This window comes from Pristiophorus japonicus, chromosome 6, assembly GCF_044704955.1.
Source record: "Pristiophorus japonicus isolate sPriJap1 chromosome 6, sPriJap1.hap1, whole genome shotgun sequence".
Taxonomy (NCBI): Eukaryota; Metazoa; Chordata; class Chondrichthyes; family Pristiophoridae; genus Pristiophorus; species Pristiophorus japonicus.
This window is the reverse complement of record NC_091982.1, coordinates 7,972,460-7,990,108: the sequence shown is the minus strand read 5'-3', so window position 1 is coordinate 7,990,108 and position 17,649 is coordinate 7,972,460. Positions and strand designations below refer to the sequence as shown.

At 46.3% G+C, this 17,649-nt stretch overlaps 1 non-coding gene across 1 annotated transcript; it reads left to right on the top strand.

Moving 5' to 3' along the window:
* The first annotated feature begins 16,585 nt into the window (after positions 1 to 16,585).
* LOC139266502 (5S ribosomal RNA) lies at positions 16,586 to 16,704 on the top strand. The gene has a single exon (XR_011593745.1). It is a non-coding gene; the product is annotated as a 5S ribosomal RNA (ribosomal RNA).
* Positions 16,705 to 17,649: the final 945 nt, after the last annotated feature.

Below are 17,649 nucleotides of genomic sequence, written 5' to 3'. Positions count from 1 at the left end.
CGTTTCCTGGGGCGGGCGCTAACTGAGGTGTTAAGGCCAAAAGTTCCATCCGGACCACTAGCGCAGCCTTGCATGATGATTGACGTCATAATCACGCTGAAATCGGAGGGCGGGGTGGTACCTTTTTGCGCCGCTGCAAACCAATAGCCGAATCTTCCAGCCGGGTGCTAAAAGCTGGATGCCCGGCATAATGCCCAGAAACAGCATTTAACCCCCTGCCGGGGTGCTAACCAAGGCGCAAATGATCCAAAAACCCAGCCCATGCACTTTTACATGTTTCCCTCAGGATTCTCTCCAGGGAAACATGTCCTCTAGCTTTCTCTTCAGGGTACAGACACATTCTATCTACGATCTCACATGCATCATCTTAAGGTACTTTTATTTTGGCACTTAAGCATTCGAGTAATAGATGCTGTTTTGAGAGAGTGGCCTCCATGTGCTGATCTTCTATCGGCATGCTGGCTTCTGCTGTCTAATACGCCTACCGAGAATGTAAATGTGCAGGATCGGCTTCCCATGCTTACTTTATTGAAACTTGAGGCTTAATCCAGTGGTACATTCATAGACCCACATTACAAATGAATCTAAAGAGACAGAAAAGATTAGTACCAGTAAGACTGAATCAGTTATGATTTCAAAGGGATCTTGGCAACCTATATCACTTTGGTGCTCTCCTTTGGCCTCTGCAGTCTAAGTGAATAAACGTAAGACTCCATGAATAGGCTTGGCAATCTATTTACAACATTTAACCCCTGGGAATATGGGATCCAGGTAATCTGGTCTCAATTGAAACAAAACTGCTCTCAAAAGCTTTAAGCTCAACAGCGAGGTATCAATTTCTATGCTGGCTAAATACTTTTGAAACTTATTCAAGATCTACTTCCCAAAGTATACTATACCCAGTTAGATTTGATTTTAATTTGACAAAGAACATAAAAAAACAGAACCAACCCAATGACTTGATTTCTGTTCAGCATCCAGCTGCTGTTTGGGTCCAGATCACTCCAGTTAAAATGGATTTTTTTTCTTGCATTTGAAGTGGGACAATAAGTCACACTGGACAAATCAGACATGGAATAAAGGGTTAACGTGTGTACGTGCAGAAAGCAGAAGCATCCTTTGAATTAGATGCAAGTAAGAAACGAGAATGTACATCTGCTCTATGTCTCAAGGCTTCACCGGCTCCCTCATATCCTAACACAAGAGATAACATGGTATGTTTCAGACTGACTCTTCAGCAAAAGCAGTATCCAGTACGAGCCGAGGTCAAATAACATGAGAATTGGAGCCAGGCACAGGAGAGATAACATAACATTTCAAAGCTGCATAAACAACCCAGAAACGAGTTAGGGGAAAGGTCCCAGGGGTAGGCGGGATGGAAACCATCTTCACCTTGAGTGACAAGGGGCTGTGTCCACTCAAATCAATGTATGTCTCATGTATTGAATGTCCGGCCATTATAAGCCGAGTAACTGTATAAAAACCCTATGTGTTTGTTGAGAGTGAATGTGAGGAATTCAGCAGGGGCTGACTTGCAGGCTTGTTTCTCCCTTACAAGTAAAATAAACATACTTGTGTTTGATTCCTAACAGACTGTGTCGAGGTTAATTATTTTAATCTCCACTTCATTTGGCATAGTCAGCAGGATGCTCCAAGGGGACGAGACACTGATTGTACCAAATATCACTGAGTGAGTATTTTAAAATTACCACTCTTAAATCCGATGTGTTCCGGGCGTTAGGTGTAAGTCAAATGGGATTTCGAGCAATAAAGTGTTTGTGGGAGATCAAAACAAATAAGTTTGGGGTAAGAAAATAATTTGAATAGAATGTCTATTAATGTGCGATGTCTAACGAATGGGGTTTTGCAGATAAGCACAAGAAACTAATTCCAAAAATAATACTGTCAAAGCCGGAATTTGATAACGTGGCAATGTCTGTGCTGTGGTAAAGAACAAACAAAAATAAACAACCCGATGGAGAGTCCAGAGGCTTGACAACCATGCTCACATCGGTAGTGTGCAGGTTCTGGCCAGGGATTGGACCAAGGATGGCCCGTGGGGGGAATATGCCAGCCTGCCTGAGGCATGGGCTAGGACGAAACGAGACTGTGGTCTTGTGATGGAACCCATTAAAGTCTCGGGCCAGAACACAAAGCGCGCAGACAATACCCTATACATTCTAAGGCACGTGAAGAAGTGATCGAGATAGTATGGGAGTTGGTAACGGACAGGGTTTTGAAGGAGGTTGTAGCCACTACCAATTCTCCTGTGTGGCTAGTAAAGAAACCAGACGGGTCATACGGGGCTGCACAGCACTGAATATGGTGACTCCCCAGGAGCATCCCATAGTTGCTAGTCCCCCTTTATTTTGTTTCATAAGTTGCTGAAAAAAAACTAGTAAAAAAAGACAAAATAAAACCAAAACAGAAGCTTCAGCTTTTGTACCGAGAAAGAGACAGATAATGTGGAATGTTTGGGGTTAATCAATTTTAATTTGTCTTGAAAAGAAAGAAAAATCTGTATGTTTGTTTTAGCTCTCCCACTTTTCGGACATGGAGCTGAAAGCTTTTTTAACCCTTTGTAATGTTGTACTGGATCTGGGAAAGTATGAATAAATTGAATGTTAAAAAAAAAATTGTGTACCTAGAATTGAACGAGATTTTAAGTTAGAAACGCAGGTGCGGATTTATTTTGATCTACGGAGCCATGAAATGCACAAAAGACAGGTTGTTTAACAAATGATAAAACTTCAGCCTTGAAGTTACAGTTACTAAAAAAAACAAATTGAACATTTACAAAAAAAAATGTGTGGTCTTGTTTTAAATCAATTTGAATCGTAACAAAGCACTGTCTTTTCAATTTGGTTATTGCAAGCAAATCAATTTGGTTATTGCAAGCAAATCAATTTGGTTATTGCAAGCAAATCAATTTGAATGTTTAACAGCACCATCTTCGTTAGTGCCCCTTTTTAAAAAGCCTGCATAAATTGTTCGGAGCTACAAGCTAGGGGAAGCTCCGCCCTCTTTTCCCTTTGTGTAAAATGTGTGAAGTTTGTTAAATACAAAAACTAATTCAGTGTTTTTACAGTTCATTGGAAAGGCATCCGAAGAAAGAAGAATACGGAAACTGACGTAATTAATTTTATCTGCTCTGTATTGTGTCTAATTAATAACATATTGGCTATGAAAAAAAAATTGTCTGAATTTAATTGGAATTCTTAAGGTTAATTAACCAATGAAAACCGGACTTTCATTGTGGCCACAATGAAATTCTGGTTATTTCAAAGTGTGAATGTCCCTAGTTCCAGATATAAAACTTTCACCAGATTGAAAAGAAAATAATAAAAGACGAGTCTCTCAAAATAGTGCGAGACACTGGGGAAAACCCTGCAGAAGGATTTCTGGAGCAAGGGGAACCCCACAATTGTAGTGTGCTGGAATGGGAGGACTCCCCAGGCAATTAAACATGAAGGGAGAATTAAACTACTGCTAGACGCCTCTACAAAACTCGTCCAAGCAGCAGTGGTGAAGGTGAAAGCTCACCAGAAAGTGGTTAACAAAGTACAGAAAGGGAATGAGGCCACAGACATAGCTGCTTTCGAAGCAGAATCCAGAACCCAGAATCAGTTTGTGCGCTAGCACTCGGGGAGAAGGACGTGGAGATTAAACAGTTACATGCCGATACAGATCAGAAGGAAAAGGTAGAATGGGAACGCCTGGGAGGAATCCTGGGCGCAGACGATGTATGGAGGCATGATGATCGAGTCATAGCCCCTGAGTGTATTAGGAAAATGCTGATGGAACTACACCATGGCATAGACCACCAGGGGCGCAATGCCATGATCATGAGCTTACGGAAAGAATGGTGGTGCTCAGCACTGGGACACCAAGTTGCCAAGTAATGTCAGAAATAAGAATGAGCTACCAGCCCCGACCACGGGGCTCGTGGGAAAACATTCAGATTGACTTCACTGGGCCACTCGTTACAGCACGTAATGGCAAGAAATACTGTCTAGTTATAGTGTATCCGTTCACTAGGTGGGTGGAGGCTTTCGCCACTCGCGACTGTACAGCAACAACTGTTGCCAGGATCTTGGCCGAGAAATCATTCTCTGGTGGAGAATACCGGTCCAGTTAGATTCAGATCAGGGTACACACTTCATGGGAAAGGTATTAAGGTAATGGGGATCAAGCAGGAGTTCCACATACCATGGTAGAGCGGATGCATAGAACCCTTTAAACAGCCCTGGCTAAGGCAATCCAACAGACGGTCGATCCTGGGCAGACCTGTTGCCAACAATTTTGATGCCGCTGCGTGCCACCCCAAACCGAACCACTGGACTGCGGCAAAAGGTTAGGGATCAACAAGATTGTTTGGATAAACAGCAGGACTTGGCATCACCAGCAGAAGTACCCTAGGTGGGAGAAATGGTGATGGTTAAGATGGTTAATAAAGAGTCCGGGTTCTCCCCTAGATGGGAGGGGCCGTATGATATATACATGCGCGTGCGTGGAGATACGTGGACAAGGTCGGTGGAAACACTGGTCACAGTTGAAGAAACTCACTAATCAATAAGTGGACAGCCCCAGGGTATCTGCTCTTTATGACCCACAGGTACCATGATAAGCTGCGTGACGATGTGGATAGTCCGAGTGGGAATCACGACGGCTTACTACACTCGCCTAGCGAGGGCCGGAGAAACTGTGTCGCGTACACAAAGAGCTGTGCAGGCCAACTGAAAGAAACAACAAGGCCTGTATTACAGGGACTCGGGCGACGTCAGTTGTGCTCAAGAGCAAGGGTCATTGACTGTGATGGTTGGGAAAACAGTGCATTTAAATTGTAGCTCTGGGATGACGGATATCTCAGTTGTCCGGGAAACAACACTAGGGAAAGGATGGCTGGGGAGCTATACAATGGGAATAACCATTATGTGGATGAATAAAATGCGTACACAATGAGGGATTAGCTTGTGTGCGGGGGGGAAAGTGTGCAAGTACAATTCTCCAGAATACCCCAACAAGGGGAGGATCCCACTACCACTGCCCCATCAACCACTCAAGTAACAGTAAAAACCTCAAGAGCCACACCAACCACTCAGGCCCCTCTTACATGTCCTGTACACACAAAAGGACCAGAAAGTGGGATTGTGATACACTCAGAAGGGGTCCAACTATATGATAATGTGAACCATGAGATCCTCCGAGTAATTGTGAACCTCACTGACCTAGTCTGCCGGAAGAATGTAACGTCAAAGTAAGGGCACTATACATCCGCCTGCTAGACAGAGTATTAAGAGAGGCAACGGACGTGCGTGGAGCATCACAGTCAAGGGGGAAATTAAACCTGCATTGTAAGAAAAGGGGACTTGGAAATGACACGCTGACCGGGGTAAATACGGGAACATCTTTCGTGAATGCCCTAGACATACAAGTAATACATGCACACTCCGAGAGTCTCGGGGAGATGATGCAGGGATTATTACAACTCTACACACAGTCCGCCCAAGATGGGGCACAGTTGGGGAAGGTAACAGCTGAGCAGCTATTGAAGGGGATAATGGTTCGAGAAGAGCATGTGGCCACTATCAGTAAACTAATTGATAGGGAATACAAGGATGGAGTTGACGGGGTGAAACGAGATGTGTGCCTTGCATACAGAGACTGGGTGGTGGGACAGGTCCACCATCATCTGGAACAAGTCAATCAAGGAAAAGTCCCCGATTGGGTAAACAGCACATACCTGTTTTCCTTCGCCCAGCATCCCGGAAACCTAGACGCATGTACATTGAAGGGGATGACCCGAGTCTTCCCAGTAATGGGGGGGTGGGTGGACTCCTATTCAACATTGATGGGGCTGGTATTTGTGATCCTGGTGATGACCAGAACAGAAGGCCCATACCTGCAGTATGAGATAGAAAACTTGGGACTAATCAGAGGAAACAAATACCTCCGGTATCACGCCAGGGACCAATATGCCACCAAAATGAATGGGAGCATGCGAGGCGTCTCCCTCTCTGGTTGTCGCCAGGTAGGGAGTCTGACCATATGTCCACACCCAGTAGGAAGAGCTAGCATGAACGGGTGTGGGTTCAGCTGAACCGTAGGCTGCGTACTGAATCTAGCCCAACCTGGGCTGAGCCAGCACACTCCACATACAGGGGCCGAGGCGAGGACTGTGTGGTGACTAACCAACAGGCTTACAACTACGGGAACCTGATTTGCCCCATCCCAAAAACTAATTTCTGCTTCACCCCACGGGTAGCAGTGGCATTGGTTGGGCCAGATTGATAGATACCCACACAAGGAAGGCAGTAACTCGAAATGTAACTGATGATTTAAAGGCAGACCTGGAGTTACATGAGAAGGACATAGCAGCCCCAATCCCACATTTTGCGGAGGATCGAAGTGATATTAAAGATCCCTGTGGGAAAATGTGCAGCGATACCACCTCCTAGTACGAGCAGAGGTCAAATAACATGAGAATTGAGCCAGGCACAGGAGAGCTAACATAATATTCCAAAGCTGCATAAACAACCCAGAAACAAGTTGAGGGAAAGGTCCCAGGGGTAGACGGGATGGAAACCATCTTCACCTCGAGTGACAAGGGGCTGTGTCCATTCAAATCAATGTATGTCTCATGTATTGAATGTCCGGCCATTATAAGCCGAGTAACTATAAAAACCCGATGTGTTCTTTGTTCGTTGAGAACAAGTGAGGAGTTCAGCAGGGGCTGACTTGCAGGCTTGTTTCTCCCTTGCAAGTAAAATAAACATACTTGTGTTTGATTCCAAACAGACTGTGTCGAGGTTAATTATTTTAATCTCCACTTCACATTATAGCTGCCGGAACCTAATGATCAAGCCATCAGCATCTTACCAAATACAACATCCTGCAAATTAGATTTTCTGGAGCATTCCTGACCACCGCACTCGAGACCTGTAATTCCTGTAAATCAGGGGCTGATGGGTTAGATGCTCAACTTTTCAAATTGGAAGATGGCTTTATAGCCAAGTCATTGATAGATGCATGCTAAATCTGACCATTCATTGGAGTCTTGTCAACTGGTGGAAAATAGGCAACTGCTAGAGTTATCTTCATTCATGAATCTATTGATCATCAAATAACATCCTTCCCAGCCTAGACAATTGAACACTGAAGAACAAAGTAATCACTCAAAGGTTATATGGTTTTGTAGTCATTAAATTGCATCCAACACATTGGCACAATTCAATAATGTTACACTTTCTACCATTCAACCAAAAAGGAAAATGTTATCTCTCTTGGATTCAAGTGTTACATAGGAACAAATGCACAAAGATAGGTAAATACCCTTTGGTCCATCGAGCTTATCCCATATAACATAGAAACATAGAAAAACATAGAAAAATAGGTGCAGGAGGAGGACATTTGGCCCTTCGAGCCTGCACCACCATTCAATAAGATCATGGCTGATCATTCCCTCAGTACCCCTTTCCTGCTTTCTCTCCATAGCCCTTGATCCCTTTAGCCATAAGGGCCATATCTAACTCCTTCTTGAATATATCCAATGAACTGGCATCAACAACTCTCTGCGGCAGGGAATTCCACAGGTTAACAACTCGCTGAGTGAAGAAGTTTATCCTCATCTCAGTCCTAAATGGCCTACCCCTTATTCTAAGATTGTGTCTCCTGGTCCTGGACTTCCCAAACATCGGGAACATTCTTCCCGCATCTAACCTGTCCACTCCCGTCAGAATCTTATGTTTCTATGACATCCTCTCTCATCCTTCTAAACTTCAGCGTATAAAGCCCCAGTTGATCCAGTCTCTCCTCATATGTCAGTCCAGCCTTCCCGGGAATCAGTCTGGTGAACCTTCACTGCACTCCCTCAATAGCAAGATAGTTCTTCCTCAGATTAGGAGACCAAAACTGAACACAATATTTTAGGGGAGGGCTCACCAAGGCCCTGTACAACTGCAGTAAGACCTCCCTGCTCCTATACGCAAAATCCCTAACCATGAAGGCCAACATACCATTTGCCTTCTTCACCGCCTGCTGTACCTGCTTGCCAACTTTCAATGACTGATGAACCATGACACCCAGGTCTCGTTGCACCTCCCCTTTTCCTAATCTGCCACCATTCAGATAATATTCTGCCTTCGTGTTTTTGCCACCAAAGTGGATAACCTCACATTTATCCACATTATACTGCATCTGCCATGCATTTGCCCACTCACCTAACCTGTCCAAATCACCCTGCAGCCTCTTAGCGTCCTCTTCACAGCTCACACTGCCACCCAGTTTAGTGTCATCTGCAAACTTGGAGATATTACACTCAATTCCTTCATCTAAATCATGAATGTATATTGTAAAGAGCTGGGGTCCCAGCACTGAGCCCTACGGCACTCCACTAATTACTGTGTGCCATTCTGAAAAGGACCCATTTACCCGACTCTCTGCTTCCTGTCTGCCAACCAGTTCTCTATCCACGTCAGTACATTACCCCCAATACCATGTGCTTTGATTTTGCATACCAATCTCTTGTGTGGGACCTTGTCGAAAGCCTTCTGAAAGTCCAAATATACCACATCAACTGGTTCTCCCTTGTCCACTCTACTGGAAACATCCTCAAAAAATTCCAGAAGATTTGTCAAGCATGATTTCCCTTTCACAAATCCATGCTGACTTGGACCGATCATGTCATCTGTTTCCAAATGCGCTGCTATGACATCCTTAATAATCGATTCCATCATTTTACCCACTACTGAGGTCAGGCTGACCGGTCTATAATTCCCTGTTTTCTCTCTCCCTCCTTTTTTAAAAAGTGGGGTTACATTGGCTACCCTCCACTCGATAGGAACTGATCCAGAGTCAATGGAATGTTGGAAAATGACTGTCAATGCATCCGCTATTTCCAAGGCCACCTCCTTAAGTACTCTGGGATGCAGTCCATCAGGCCCCGGGGATTTATCGGCCTTCAATCCCATTAATTTCCCCAACACAATTTCCCGACTAATAAGGATTTCCCTCAGTTCTTCCTCCTTACTAGACCCTCTGACCCCTTTTGAAAGTCCAAATACACCACATCCACTGATTCTCCCTTGTCCACAATATTAGTTACATTCACAAAAAATTCCAGAAGATTTGTCAAGCATGATTTCCCTTTCATAAATCCATGCTGACTCGGACCGATCCTGTCACTGCTTTCCAAATGCGCTGCTATTTCATCCTTAATAATTGATTCCAACATTTTCCCCACTACTGATGTCAGGCTAACCAGTCTATAATGACCCGTTTTCTCTCTCCCTCCCTTTTTGAAAAAGTGGTGTTTCATTAGCTACCCTCCAGTTCATAGGAACTGATCCAGAGTCAATAGACTGTTGGAAAATGATCACCAATGCACTATTTCTAGGGCCAGTTCTTTAAGTACTCTAGGATGCAGACTATCAGGCCCCAGGGATTTATCAGCCTTCAATCCCATCAATTTCCCTAACTCAATTTCCAGCCTAATAAGGATATCCTTCAGTTCCTCCTTCTCATGAGACCCTCGGTCCCCTAGTACTTCTGGAAGATTATTTGTGTCTTCCTTCATGAAGACAGAACCAAAGTATTTGTTCAATTGGTCTGCCATTTCTTTGTTCCCCATTATAAATTCACCTGAATCTGATTGCAAGGGCCCTACGTTTGTCTTCACTAATCTTTTTCTCTTCACATATCTATAGAAGCTTTTGCAGTCAGTTTTTATGTTCCTTGCAAGCTTCCTCTCGTACTATATTTTCCCCCTCTTAATTAAACCCTTAGTCCTGCTCTGTTGAATTCTAAATTTCTCCCAGTCCTCAGGTTTGTTGCTTTTTCTGGCCAATTTATATGCCTCTTCCTTGGTTTTAACACGATCCTTAATTTCCCTTGTTAGCCACGGTTGAGCCACCTTCCCTGTTTTATTTTTACTGCAGACAGGGATGTACAATTGTTGAAGTTCATCCATGTGATCTTTAATTGTTTGCCATTGCCTATCCACCGTCAACCCTTTAAGTATCATTTGCCAGTCTATTTTAGCCAATTCAGTCCTCATACCATCAAAGTTACCTTTCCTTAAGTTCAGGACCCTAGTTTCTGAATTAACTGTGTCACTCTCCATCTTAATAAAGACATCTACATATTATGGTCACTCTTCCCCAAGAGGCCTCGCACAACAAGATTGCTAATTAATCCTTTCTCATTACACATCACCCAGTCTAGGATGGCCAGCTCTCCAGTTGGTTCCTCATCATATTGGTCTAGAAAACCATCCCTAATACACTCCAGGAAATCCTCCTCCACCGCATTGCTACCAGTTTGGTTAGCCCAATCAATATGTAGATTAAAGTCACCCATGATAACTGCTGTACCTTTATTGCACGCATCCCTTATTTTTTGTTTGATGCTGTCCCCAACCTCACTACCACTGTTTGGTGGTCTGTACACAACTCTCACTAGCGTTTTCTGCCCTTTGGTATTCCGTAGCTCCACCCATACCGATTCCACATCATCCAAGCTAATGTCCTTCCTTACTATTGCGTTAATTTCCTCTTTAATCAGCAATCCACCCCGCCTCCTTTTCCTTTCTGTCTATCCTTCCTAAATGTTGAATACTCCTTGCATTGAGGCACAGAGCCTTTAGGCTTGTCTTTCTAACATACTTTGCCCCTTTAGAATTTTGCTGTAATGTGGGCCTTTTTGCCTTTTGCCTTAGGTTTCTCTGCCCTCCACTTTTACTTTTCTTCTTTCTATCTTTTGCTTCTGCCCCCATTCTACTTCCCTCTATCTCCCTGCATAGGTTCCCATCCCCCTGCCATATTAGTTTATCTCCTCCCCAACAGCACTAGCAAACACTCCCCCTAGGACATTGGTTCCAGTCCTGCCCAGGTGCAGACCATCCGGTTTGTACTGGTCCCACCTCCCCCAGAACCGGTTCCAATGTCCCAGGAATTTAAATCCCTCCCTTTTGCACCACTCCTCAAGCCACGTATTCATCTGAGCTATCCTGCGATTCCTACTCTGACTAGCACGTGGCGCTGGTTGAGATCCTACTTTTTAATTTAGCTCGTTGCTTCCTGAATTCGTCTCGTAGGACCTCATCCTGTTTTTTTACCTATATTGTTGGTACCTATATGCACCACGACAACTGGCTGTTCACTCTACCTTTTCAAAATGTCCTGCACCTGCTCCGGGACACCCTTGACCCTTGCACAGAGAGGCAACATACCATCCTGAAGGTATACAACTGTGATACCTTGTGTACCCTAATATATCAACTCCATCCCACCCAAAAACATGTGATCTCCTGGGAGAGGAGAAAAAGACAGATAAAAAACCCAGGCCAATTTGGGGAAAAGAATCTGGAAAATTCCTCTCGACCCATCTAGGTGATCAAAATTAGTCCAGGAGATCAATTGGTCCTGAATTCCCCACCATTTAACCGCGATCTAGCCTTTTACAACTTAAATTTGTGACCCCTGGTCCTCCTTAACCTATTTAATTGAAAGAAACTCTCAATTGGAACACAATCTACTCCTTTCATTGTCTTATAAACATCAATCAGATCATCTCCAAGTCTACTCTGTTCCAAAGTGTAGAGTCGCAACTGTTTTAGCCTATCTTGATAACTAAGATGCTTTAAACTGTGAATTAGTCTAGTTGCCTTCCTCTGCACCCTTTCCAAAGCCTCAGTATAGCCATCATGTGAGACCAAAATTGGACACAGTATTCCAAGTGCAGCCTGACTAAGGTGTTGTACATGTACAAAATAGTCTGCCTTATCTTACACTCAATTGTCCTATGGATACACCCCAATGCCTTATTTGCTCTAGCTATCGCTTCACAGCATTGCTCATGTACCTTTAAAGATGTAGGCACTAGAATGCACAAAGCTCTTTCAATTTCCACCTTCTTTAATGCTTTTCCCTGAAGGGTGCATGAAAGTGGAGCATTTGCCCTGCTCACATGCATAACACTGCACTTATCTAAATTATGCATTATTTGCCAATCATGGGCCCAATCTCCCAACACATTAAGCTCTGCCTGAAGCAGGTGAGTGTCTACAGTCCTAATACACGCACAGATCTTGGCATCAACAGCAAACTTGCAGATCGTGTCCCCCACACCTACATCCAGATTATTAATAAAAAATAGAAGAGTTCACCACAACACTTGGACATCGAAAGGGTAGATGCTATTCTTCCAATGATTGGTCTGTGTTTGTCACTTGGTTATTTTAGCTGATTTGAAAAGGAGAATACTCATTAAAGGTAGACTACCTGATCTGGAGGTTGGCAAACTGAAGATACTTCAAATTTCAATTTAACACATTCCACCGATACTGGTTTACATGAATTATCTTTCTCTCCCATGTATATCCTCGGACAAAATCATAAATGAGTTTAATTAAGATGAATAAAATTGCATTGCTAAGTGGATGGCAGTTACCTACTAGCCATTTTACTATCAAATGGACATTTTTCCAGTTATTGTTTCCTAATCACACTTGTACTCTTTACAGCACTGGACCCTGGAACTTCAGTCGATCGAGTTTATCTTAAAACTTCAAAATAAATTATCAGCTCCACTAAAGCTAAAGCCACTAATTGGATATTAGGATTACTATTTCAAGTGTTTAGTCCCTCCTTTAGCATTATCTGGAGCACTTGTACCAGAAGCTGTATTAACTCTTTGGCTTGTATTGATCATAGGGTTTGTTTCGGCAGGTCTGGTTGCCCAGGCCACCTAAAAGTCAACTTGTCAGGAACTTTTAACATTCTGCGTTGTCTGAAAATCTTATCAGAAGTTCGATTTGTCATTCTACTGATACGTCTGGGTCACAATTTAATGACTTGCCATCGTTTGGAAAAAAAGTCCTGCCCAAGGAATATAGAAATTCCTTGAAGACATTCAAGAACCTAGAAGTTCCTTGCTAAGGTTAATAAATGACATGTTCTATAAATGCATTTTATATTTCTGCTGTGCTGACACTAGGGTCTCAACAGCAGACTGTTTTCATCAGAAAGTGCTGTTTGACAAAATATTTTCTCATTTGTTTACAGGCAAGCAAAATATTGGGTCAAAGTCCATCACATTAACTCGGTAACTTCTCTAAACCTATTGTTAATGATATCACCATGACAATAGTAGTGCATAGCTCGTCTCTCTTGCTGAACAAAAAAAGGTTCATCAATCATTTTATTATAAACTGATTGAGCCCCAATATCAAGACCCTTTTTAAAAGTCACTCAGTTACAAAGAATTATGAAAATGTCTAAGTTAAATTTCAACTTTTGGATTTGTTTGTTGGGTCAGCTGGGATTTTATGTTGAACAGGTTGCTGAGTTCAACAGTGGTCATCAGTAAAGGTGTATTTAACCACAAAGGGATGATTCAGCATCAACAGTGTATAGTCAGCCTCAGTAAATCCTCTAAACCAGAACTCACAATCAGAAAAACATCAGTGTTCAAAGGAAAAATTGAAAAAAATACCAACATGGACAGAACAAAACAAAAAGGACCTTCAGAGGGGTTCTGCTGTCAGACTGCCTGAGTTTAAGAAGCTCTCTGGATAAATGTTCTTATTAATTAATATCTGTAAAAAATAAGACTTTTATATTCAAATTATTTCTAGTTATTAAAGAGCGGGGTGTCCCAACAACATAATGCTATGTACACCGCCAATTCTCAAACACCTCTGTAAATGGAAGCCAAGTACTGTACTGTATGACTTTAGGGAAGGAAGTTTGCTGTTCTTATCCGGTCTGGCCTATATGTGACTCCAGACCCACAGCCATGTTGGTGACTCTTAACTGCCCTCCCTGAAATGGCCTAGCAAGCCACTCCATTGTATACCAGCACCTTCTCAAGGGCAATTAGGATGGGCCATAAATGCTGTCCTTGCCTGCGGCGCCCACATCCCATGAATGAATAAAAAAATGAATGGAGTGATTACTTGCAACGCATTTTTGACTCTCTTTGCGCATTCGCGCCCATTTGGTACCATGCATGCACACTCGATCCAGTTGTGCACAGTACCCAACGGCAAAGCAGCTGCTTGCATCGCCATGTTTCACTCCACTCAGCTCCCCGTGGAGAAGGTCAGGGGATCGGGTTGGTGGCCGGTATGGGGGGGTGGGGGGGGCGGAGGAGAGGAAATCAGAGCGGGGAAAGAGAGAGAGCGAGGAGATCGGGATGGGGGAGAGAGAGAGAGAGAGAGATTGGTGGGGTGCTGTGGTGAGGGGGGTGGGAAGAGAAAGGAGATTGGAGCAAGAGAGCAGTGAGAGAGAGAGTGGAGGTCGGAGCGGGGAGAAGGGATAGGAGTGAGGAGAGAGTGAAGATCAGAGCAAGGAGAGGGGATCGGAGAGGGGAGAGAGAGTGAAGATCAGAGAGGGAAGAGGAGATCGGAAGGGGGAGAGAGAGTGGAGATCGGAGCGGGAAGAGGGGATCGGAGGGGGGAGAGAGTGGATATCGGAGCGGGAAGATAGGAGTGGAGATCGGAGGGGGGAGAGAGTGGATATCGGAGCGGGAAGAGGGGATCGGAGGGGGGAGAGAGAGTGGAGATCGGAGCGGGAAGAGGGGATCGGAGGGGGGAGAGAGAGTGGAGATCGGAGCGGGAAGAGGGGATCGGAGGGGGGAGAGAGTGGATATCGGAGCGGGAAGATAGGAGTGGAGATCGGAGCTGGGAGAGGGGATCGGAGCAGGGAGAGACTGGAGATCGGAGCGAGGAGAGAGTGGAGATCGGAGCTGGGAGAGGGGATCGGAGCAGGGAGAGACTGGAGATCGGAGCGAGGAGAGAGTGGAGATCGGAGCTGGGAGAGGGGATCGGAGCAGGGAGAGACTGGAGGTCGGTGCGAGGAGAGAGTGGAGGTCGGAGCTGGGAGAGGGGATCGGAGCAGGGAGAGACTGGAGATCGGAGCGAGGAGAGGGGATCAGCAGGGGGGAGAGAGAGTGGAGTTCGGAAGGGGAGAGAGAGAGCAGGGATCGAAGGGGGAGAGAGAAAAGAGATTGGAGCGGGGAGAGAGTGGAGATCGGAGTGGGGAGAGGGGATCAGAGGAGAGAGTGGAGATCGGAGAGAGGAGAGGGGATCGGAGGGGGGTAGAGAGAGAAGGGATCAAAGAGGGAGAGAGAGAGGGGATTGGAGGGGAGAGAGTGAGGGGATTGAAGGGGGAGCGAGAGAGAAGGGATTGGAAGGGGACAGAGAGAGGGGATCGGAGGGGGGAGAGAGAGGGGATTGAAGGGCGAGCGAGAGAGAAGGGATCGGAAGGGGACAGAGAGAGGGGATTAGAGCGGGGAGAGAGAATGCAGATTGGAGTGGTGCGAAAGTAGAGATTGGAGGGGAAGAGAGGAGATGGGATGGGGAGAGAGGAGATCGGCGGGGGGGAGAGAGAGAGGATTGGAACCGGAGAGGGGATTGGAGGGAGAATGAAAGAGGAGATCAATGGGGGAGAGAGGAGATCGGAGGAGAAGACAGGAGATCGGAGGGGGAGAGGAGAGATCGGACGGGGGAGGAAAGGCTATTGGAGGGGGAGGACAGGGTATCGGAGGGGGAGGAGAGGGTATCAGAGGGGGTGAGAGAGAGGAGATTGAAGGGGGGAGGCGAAGGGATCGGGGAGGAGAGAAACTCGAAGAGGGAAGAGAAGGTCAGGAGCTGGGCGTGGTTGAGATCAGGAGCTCAGGGAGAGGTCAGGAACTTGTTGGGGGAGAGTATGGTGAGGACAATGGGAGGGGGGCGGGGGGAGAGAAGACGTCGTGATCCAGGTCTAAGGCAGGTGGGCGGATGAGAGCAAGAACGTGATCCAGATGCGAAGATAGATCATGTTCTCTCACCCTGTGTTCGGCCTGGATCATGTTCCATGCTCACCCCCTTTACACCTACATAAGAACATAAGAACATAAGAATTAGGAACAGGAGTAAGCCATCTAGCCCCTCGAGCCTGCTCCGCCATTCAATAAGATCATGGCTGATCTGGCCGTGGACTCAGCTCCACTTACCCGCCCGCTCTCCACAGCCCTTAATTCCCTTATTGGTTAAAAATCTATCTATCTGTGACTTGAATACGATCAATGAGCTAGCCTCAACTGCTTCCTTGGGCAGAGAATTCCACAGATTCACAACCCTCTGAGAGAAGAAATTCCTTCTCAACTCGGTTTTAAATTAGCTCCCCCGTATTTTGAGGCTGTGCCCCCTAGTTCTAGTCTCCCCGACCAGTGGAAACAACCTCTCTGCCTCTATCTTGTCTATCCCTTTCATTATTTAAAATGTTTCTATAAGATCACCCCTCATCCTTCTGAACTCCAACGAGTAAAGACCCAGTCTACTCAATCTATCATCATAGGGTAACCCCCCCATCTCCGGAATCAGCCGAGTGAATCCCCTCCAAGGCTAGTATATCCTTCCTTAAGTAAGGTGACCAAAACTGCACGCAGTACTCCAGGTGCGGCCTCACCAATACCCTATACAGTTGCAGCAGGACCTCCCTGCTTTTGTACTCCATCCCTCTCGCAATGAAGGCCAACATTCCATTCGCCTTCCTGATTACCTGCTGCACCTGCAAACTAACTTTTTGTGATTCATGCACAAGGAGCCTACGGCCACACTAGTCTGAAAACGCCCGATCCCGTCTGATCTCGGAAACCAAGCAGACTGAGGCCTGGTTAGTACTTGGATGGGAGACTGCCTGGGAATACCAGGTGCAGTAGGCTTAGCTGACCGGTGCCCTCGCCCGGCTCTCGAGGGGAAAATCCCCGGGGCTGGACGGGCTGACCGTGGAGTTCCACAGGGCGTTCTGGGACGTCCTGGGGAGCGACTACGCGCGGGTCCTGGGGGAAAGTCTGGCGACCGGGGAGATGCCCCTCTCTTGGCGCAGGGCAGTCATCGTCCTGCTGCCTAAGAAGGGCGATCTCCGCCTCCTTAAGAACTGGCGTCCGGTCTCCCTCCTCAGCACGGACTACAAAATCTTCGCCAGGGCGATGTCTGCTCGCCTTGGTGCCGTGCTGGACCACATGATTCACCCCGACCAGTCATACACGGTCCCGGGCCGGACGATCCACGACAACATCCATCTGGTCCGGGACCTCATCCATTGCTCCCAGGAGGCTGGTCTGTCGGTCGCCTTCCTATCCCTCGACCAAGAGAAGGCGTTCGACAGGGTGGATCACGACTATCTGCTCGGAACTCTGCGCGCTTTCGGGTTCGGGACGCATTTCGTCGCCCGGATCCGACTTTTGTACGCCGCCGCGGAGTGTCTGATTAAGGTTAACGGGTCCTTGACGGCGCCCCTTCGCTTTAGGAGAGGGGTGCGCCAGGGATGCCCCATGTCCGGCCAGTTATACGCCGTTTGCGTGGAGCCTTTCCTGCGCCTCTTGCGGACGAGATTGACGGGACTGGCTCTGCAAGGGCCGGGCGTGGAGGTCGTCCTCTCGGCTTACGCCGATGACGTGCTCCTCGCGGTAGAGGATCCCGCTGACCTGCGGAGGATGCGTGAGTGCCAGGAGATTTACTCGGCCGCGTCCTCCGCCAGGATCAACTGGGAGAAATGTTCCGGACTCCTGGTGGGTCAGTGGCGGGTGGACTCCCTGCCGGAGGAGCTCAGGCCTTTTGCCTGGAGCACGACCCATCTCCTCTATCTGGGAGTCTACCTTAGCCCC